Here is a 6,095-nt window from a genome sequence, read left to right as displayed (position 1 = left end):
TATGAGGTCATTGAGTGAATTAACAAATTACATGGGTTTTAGCCCGGAATTAGCAGTAGAGGAGAATTTTACTCTTAGAAATAGATTATTCGGCAATGGAACCTGTAGGGAAAGGCCAACTAATTAAGAAATATTTACAACTTAATTTTTTTTACGTGAAAAACAGAAAATCATTTACTTTAATATCAAGTATTTTGTTTGTTTGACATTTCATTATGGAACAGTTCACATCAAAGTGACGCCTTTTCTGATTAAAGACATAGAATTAGCGTTCAAAGTGACGTACCGGTAGATCAGTTATTTAAACATGTTAAACAATGAAATCGAAAGTACCGCTTTAAAAACATGACTGCTGACTCCTTCGATCACCAAATCCCGTTACCCTTCCATTCCCAATAAGTAACGCAACACCATGTTAAGTGGGTAAGGGCAACGGCCACAGCTTTATTTAAACCAGCATAACCAAATACTGTCAGCGGCTGGTTTTACCCAGCAGACAGGTACACTTTAAACTTCTTCCAGAGCCTCTTCAGCCTGTCCTTCGTCATCAACCAAATTCAGGCTGCGACTCCCCAAGCCCGTCCGGGCATTGTTCATTTACCAAACTTGCTGGCGCAGGAAACCCGCAGCTGTGACAAAATGAGAACAAAGAAAACACAACACAAAACAACAATTCCAGAACAGAACAATTAGGGAGGGTGGGTGGGGAAAGACACTGCCAGGCTCCCTCCGCATTGTTCACCAGTAGTCTGGTCATTTTCCCCAGAATTCCATGCTTTCATCTGTAAAACCAACTGTATCCTTTTGGTTGCTATGCCAACTCCTTATGGGCAGCAGTCATGCTCCCCCCTCCCTATTCGCTCCTGGGGTTGGCCTTACGTTTTGCAATACAGCGAAAAAGTGGAATTATGGGAAACATTATTTTTTAACTGCTGTGCGATGCTTGAAAAGTCCATTCAGTACAAAAGGTTATCAAAGGTTTGAATAATATTTTCCCGCTTGCAGTAAGAACAAATTGGTTGTAAACCTATGCCACTAACGAAGGTCTGGGATAGACCCCACAAGACTGAAGAATCCTCCACAAATGATCTTGCGGCAGGCTTACAAAGTACCGCAAACAGAAACTCATGAATGATCTCCCTTCTGCCACGACCTAATGTGTACATAAGACAAAATAGTTCCTACTCCGTCTCTTGGTTGCGTGGGAATGTGGGTGAAATTCCAACTCAGCTTTTGAGTGTTCCGGTGGATTTTGTTTCATACAGTTCCACGTAAAAGTTACTGTACACATTTAAAGGGAGGTGTTTAGATAATAATTATAATTCTTGGATTGCACACTGGGTTAAATATTAAGTGTTGAGGGTAGCTGTTAATGAACAACTTTTAAGTTGGACAAAGGTGGTAAGTGGGTGGTAAGTCACGTGTCACTGTTTACAGATGACAGGAAAGTAAAATAATATGGTGAGGGCAGGATATACTTCACTACAGGGATTTTGGTAAATTGGGGGACTGGACAGACCAGTGGCAGATGAGATTTAAAGGATTTGTCCAAGCACCTTGGTCACTTTCGTGACTTAAATGGAGGCATGGTTTTACTTACAGTGTCGTTAGACATTGGCTAAAGTAAATTCTTAGCATATTCCTACTGACAGAATTGCATTTGTTTGCCGAGAGCGTGCAAATAGTTCAGATTATTTTAAATCCAGGCCCGGATTTGAAACGTTTGGTCCAGATTTCAGCCGTCTGTAGGCATCCGACCGGATGAAATTTGGACCAAATTCAGATGCGTTCAGGACCAATCTGCCACACCTGGGCACTGTCCTAAGCCCAGCGACTCCCCGTATACCTCACATATAGGTAATCATAATGGTGGGTCCCCCTTTCCTGTTAGATGTTATCACCCTCAATTAACACCTCCTCTGTAAGATCAGGTTGCTGTATTTGATTGCATTTACAATGATATGACATACGTGCCCCATTTGTAATGACAGCCATTACAGAAACACTGAACACTACAGAGCCGTGTATGATTATGTGTGTCATTACACTGCAGGCACACTGCTGTGACAGCTTGATAATATTACAGTCCATGGACTCTGGAAGGCAGGTACTGTTTAATAATACTGTGGAAGAATTCTCGGGTCAGAGATGATGCAGGGACACAGGTCGTTGAAGAACAAAAGCTATTTGGTTGGGAATAGTCCACCCTGGTCTGGAGGCACTACCTATATGGCCACTTCACTTTAGTCTATATCCTCTATATAAGGACTGTCATATACGGTATAAAGACTGTGCTATAACCTATCTATAAGGACTGTACAATATCCTCTAAAAAGACTATAATTGCTATATTATATCCTTTATTTAAGCACTGTACTATATCCTCTATATAAGCACTGTACTATATCCTCTATATAAGGACAGTGCTATATCCTCTATATAAGGACAGTGCTATATCCTCTATATAATGGCTGTGTTATATCCTCTATATAAGGGCTGTGCTATATCCTCTATATAAGGGCTGTACTATATCCTCTATATAAGGGCTGTGTTATATCCTCTATATAAGGGCTGTGTTATATCCTCTATATAAGGACTGTGCTATATCCTCTATATAAGGGTTTTGCTATATCCTCTATATAAGGGCTGTGTTGTATCCTCTATATAAGGGCTGTGCTGTATCCTCTATATAAGGGCTGTGCTATATCCTCTATATAAGGGCTGTGCTATATCCTCTATATAAGGGCTGTGCTATATCCTCTATATAAGGGCAGTGCTGTATCCTCTATATAAGGGCTGTGTTATATCCTCTATATAAGGGCTGTGTTATATCCTCTATATAAGGGCTGTGCTATATCCTCTATATAAGGGCTGTGCTATATCCTCTATATAAGGGCTGTGCTATATATAAGGTGTAACGGACCGTTTCAGCATAAAAGGGAATAAAATCCGTTTAGGCGATAATCCCCTTTTTGAGAGACAGGCACAGCTACTGCAGAACACCAAACTCCCGAACTGGATACAAGATAACACTCCGAACTGGAACAGCTGAACAAGAAAAGCATACAATCCGCTTACACTCCTGGCAGTCAGCTTACAATCCAATTCCCCCCAAGAACGAGACGACACTTCATTTTGAGGGTTAAACAGGAACTCTGGACTGGCTCATCCAGCCTGGCTTTTATTTCCATCTCACACATACAGGCCACACCCAGGGGGAGGCATAAAATAACCAATAGTAACATGGGTGCAACCCACACATCCCCTCCCCTTAGTGTGACACATAATCCCATTATGCATACAGTTTAAAATATACTTTTTACACAACTTTCATAACTTTAAAACCATACACCACATTCACACAAAATTACATATCCACAATCAATCCATTCAGGAGAACAACATATTAAAAAATGGCATGAATCTGACCAGGGGTTCAAAAGTTACTAAAAGTATCGTTTGTCCCTTACTAGCCGCATGGCAAACCGGTTTAGCCAGGTTTTACAGAGGCCTCTATCCTGGAGACAATGGAGGGAAGTAATCCAATTATCCAGGGCTAGAAGCAGACTCCATTAACCACATGGTTACAGAAAGACAGTAAAACACTTTAAAATACATAAAGTTACTTTTTATACATAACACACAGACCTTTCACATATCCCCAGATAGCTGGGATCTGAGCGCACAAAACTACCGAATAGCGCGCAGATCCTATTCACACAGTACAATTGCCATGGAGCTAAAGTCTTTCCCATAGTCTTTCATTATATGAATAGGCTCCATGGTATAGCTATCTGGGTTAACACATTCACATAAAGTCTGGTCCATAGTCCAAAGGCAAGAGGCGGGCAAGCAGCCCCCACCAAGGACACCTGGCGAGGTCGGTTTCGCCACACTTCTCCCCTTTACCCCCCAGACTAACAGGGTATCTGACCTCCTGCCGGTCAGTGCCCTGATTAGTCCAGCAACCCACCCACAAAACAGAAACAGCAGTACAGCCCACCCTCAATAACTGGTTACTACACCTGGGTAGAGGAGAAATTGGTCCATGTCCAGGTGCCTCACCATGGCTGTGCGGGAGACTGGTGGGCTGCCTTGGTGGGTTGCTAAGTGGGCAGAGACCAGCGGTACTCTGCCCGGATGCCAGCACTACCACGGGAGTAGTCGGGTTGAAGCCTGGTTGCTGGAGACCGACTGTCTCCCCTTTAAATACACCGCTCTGCTGCTGGAGACCGACTGTCTCCCCTTTAGTTACACAGCTCTGCTGCTGGAGACAGACTGTCTCCCCTTTGGCTAAACAGCCCTGTCGTGGGGGGGCAGGACCGACCGTCCCTACCCCCTGTGCTGGAAATGCAGAGACCATGGTCCCATCTGCACAGGTGTGGGGCTTACAGTCTCCCCCTGGTACATTAAGCTGCTGCTGGGGAGAGGTGGTAACAAGCTCCTCTCCTGATAGAACACTCTGCCGCTGGGGAATGGAGACTGGGCTCTCTATTCCCTGTACATTAATAATCTGCCGCTGGGGAGAGGGGGTAACCAACTCCTCTCCCTTACACACTTTCAGGTGCTGGGGAGAGGGGGTAACAGGCTCCTCTCCCTGCGACACCCTCTCTTGTTGTAGGGGAAAAACGACTGTCTCCCCTTCCAATACTTTGTCTTGCTGTTGGGGACCAGGACAGACTGTCCCTATCCCCAGTGGTGTAGGTGCAGAGACTACGGTCCCATCTGCACTGTTGTGGGGCTTACTGTCTCCCCTTAGTGTGCTAGGCTGCCGCTGGGGAGCAAGGATGGCACCTTCAGCCCCCTGTAACACACACTGCTGCTGGGGATCTGGGCCGACTGCCCAGCATCCCTGTAGGGCCGGTAGAGAGATCTCGGTCCCATCTCCACCTGCCATCTGTGGGTCTCTCCAGGACCAGTCTATGAGGTCCCCCACTTCTGCAGCTGGTAGTGAAGCAGGGGGTACCTCGGCCACGTTTTCCCAGCTGTAGGCTAGCAGGTCTGGGTCTGCCACCCAGTTTTCCCGGTCTGCGTCCCTGCTCTGCGGCTGGCAGGAATTTAATAGTTCTACATAGTCCATCTCCAGCTCTCGTTCCATGGCAGCGAAACGGCGGAGGTCTTCTCCCAGTCCAATAGATCTCGGGCCCTGTAACATCTCACCTCGGTAATGAAAGATAGCCCAGTACCGTGACTCTGCTGGACTGCCGAAGTCGACGTCTTCCGCTAAGGCTTTCCACAACAGGCCAGGGCTAGTGTAGTTCTCCCCCTCCGGCTGGATGCCCTCTGCCCTCCACGTCTCTGGCTGGATGGTGCACCACCACAGTGCCCGGTATGAGGCGTCCAGGCTCAGTTCCCTTTCCACCAGGTACTCAAGTTTCTTACCCGCTGCCCTCTGGGTTGGTCTCCCAGAAGCGGCATCCGCCAGGCAATTTGTTCCTCCAACTGGTATGCGACACCAGGAAGGCGCTGCTGCCGTTGATACTGGACCTCCTCCAGGGCATCGTACCATAATTCTTTCCGGGCATTATCTATCCATTCTAATTCACTCTCTTCCTCAGGTGTGTGTGTTGCCCAGGGGTCTACGAACCCCATTTTCCCAAATCTTTATGTAAACAGGGACGCTGTATGAACACTAGCGTCGCCCTTACTTTGTAATTCCCAACGAACTGTGTCTCAGAGCTGCTTTACCTCGCACTAGGACGCCATCCCACCGCTTGCCACCAATGTATCGCCTGGCACCCCGACTGGGTACCTCCGTTAATGGATGCTCCTAGCGCTTCATGAGGCCTCCAAGCACTCTAGCCGACACCACAATCACCGAATCAGAGAAGCATATGAATCCTCTCAAGCCTCTGAATGCTGTAGACAGTTGAATAGGAACCATACGAATAGGTTTTCAATCCTAGCAGTCAAACTGGAACAGCATACAATAAATCCTCCCCCAATAATGAGACGACACTTCACTTTGAGGGTAAAACAGGAACTCTGGACTGGCTCATCCAGCCTGGCTTTTATTTCCATCTCACACATACAGGCCACACCCAGGGGGAGGCATAAAATAACCAATAGTAACATGGGTGCAACCCACACATCCC

The sequence above is a fragment of the Pelobates fuscus genome, chromosome 9 (genome assembly GCF_036172605.1).
Source record: "Pelobates fuscus isolate aPelFus1 chromosome 9, aPelFus1.pri, whole genome shotgun sequence".
Classification (NCBI taxonomy): domain Eukaryota; kingdom Metazoa; phylum Chordata; class Amphibia; order Anura; family Pelobatidae; genus Pelobates; species Pelobates fuscus.
This window is presented reverse-complemented; position numbering follows the sequence as displayed.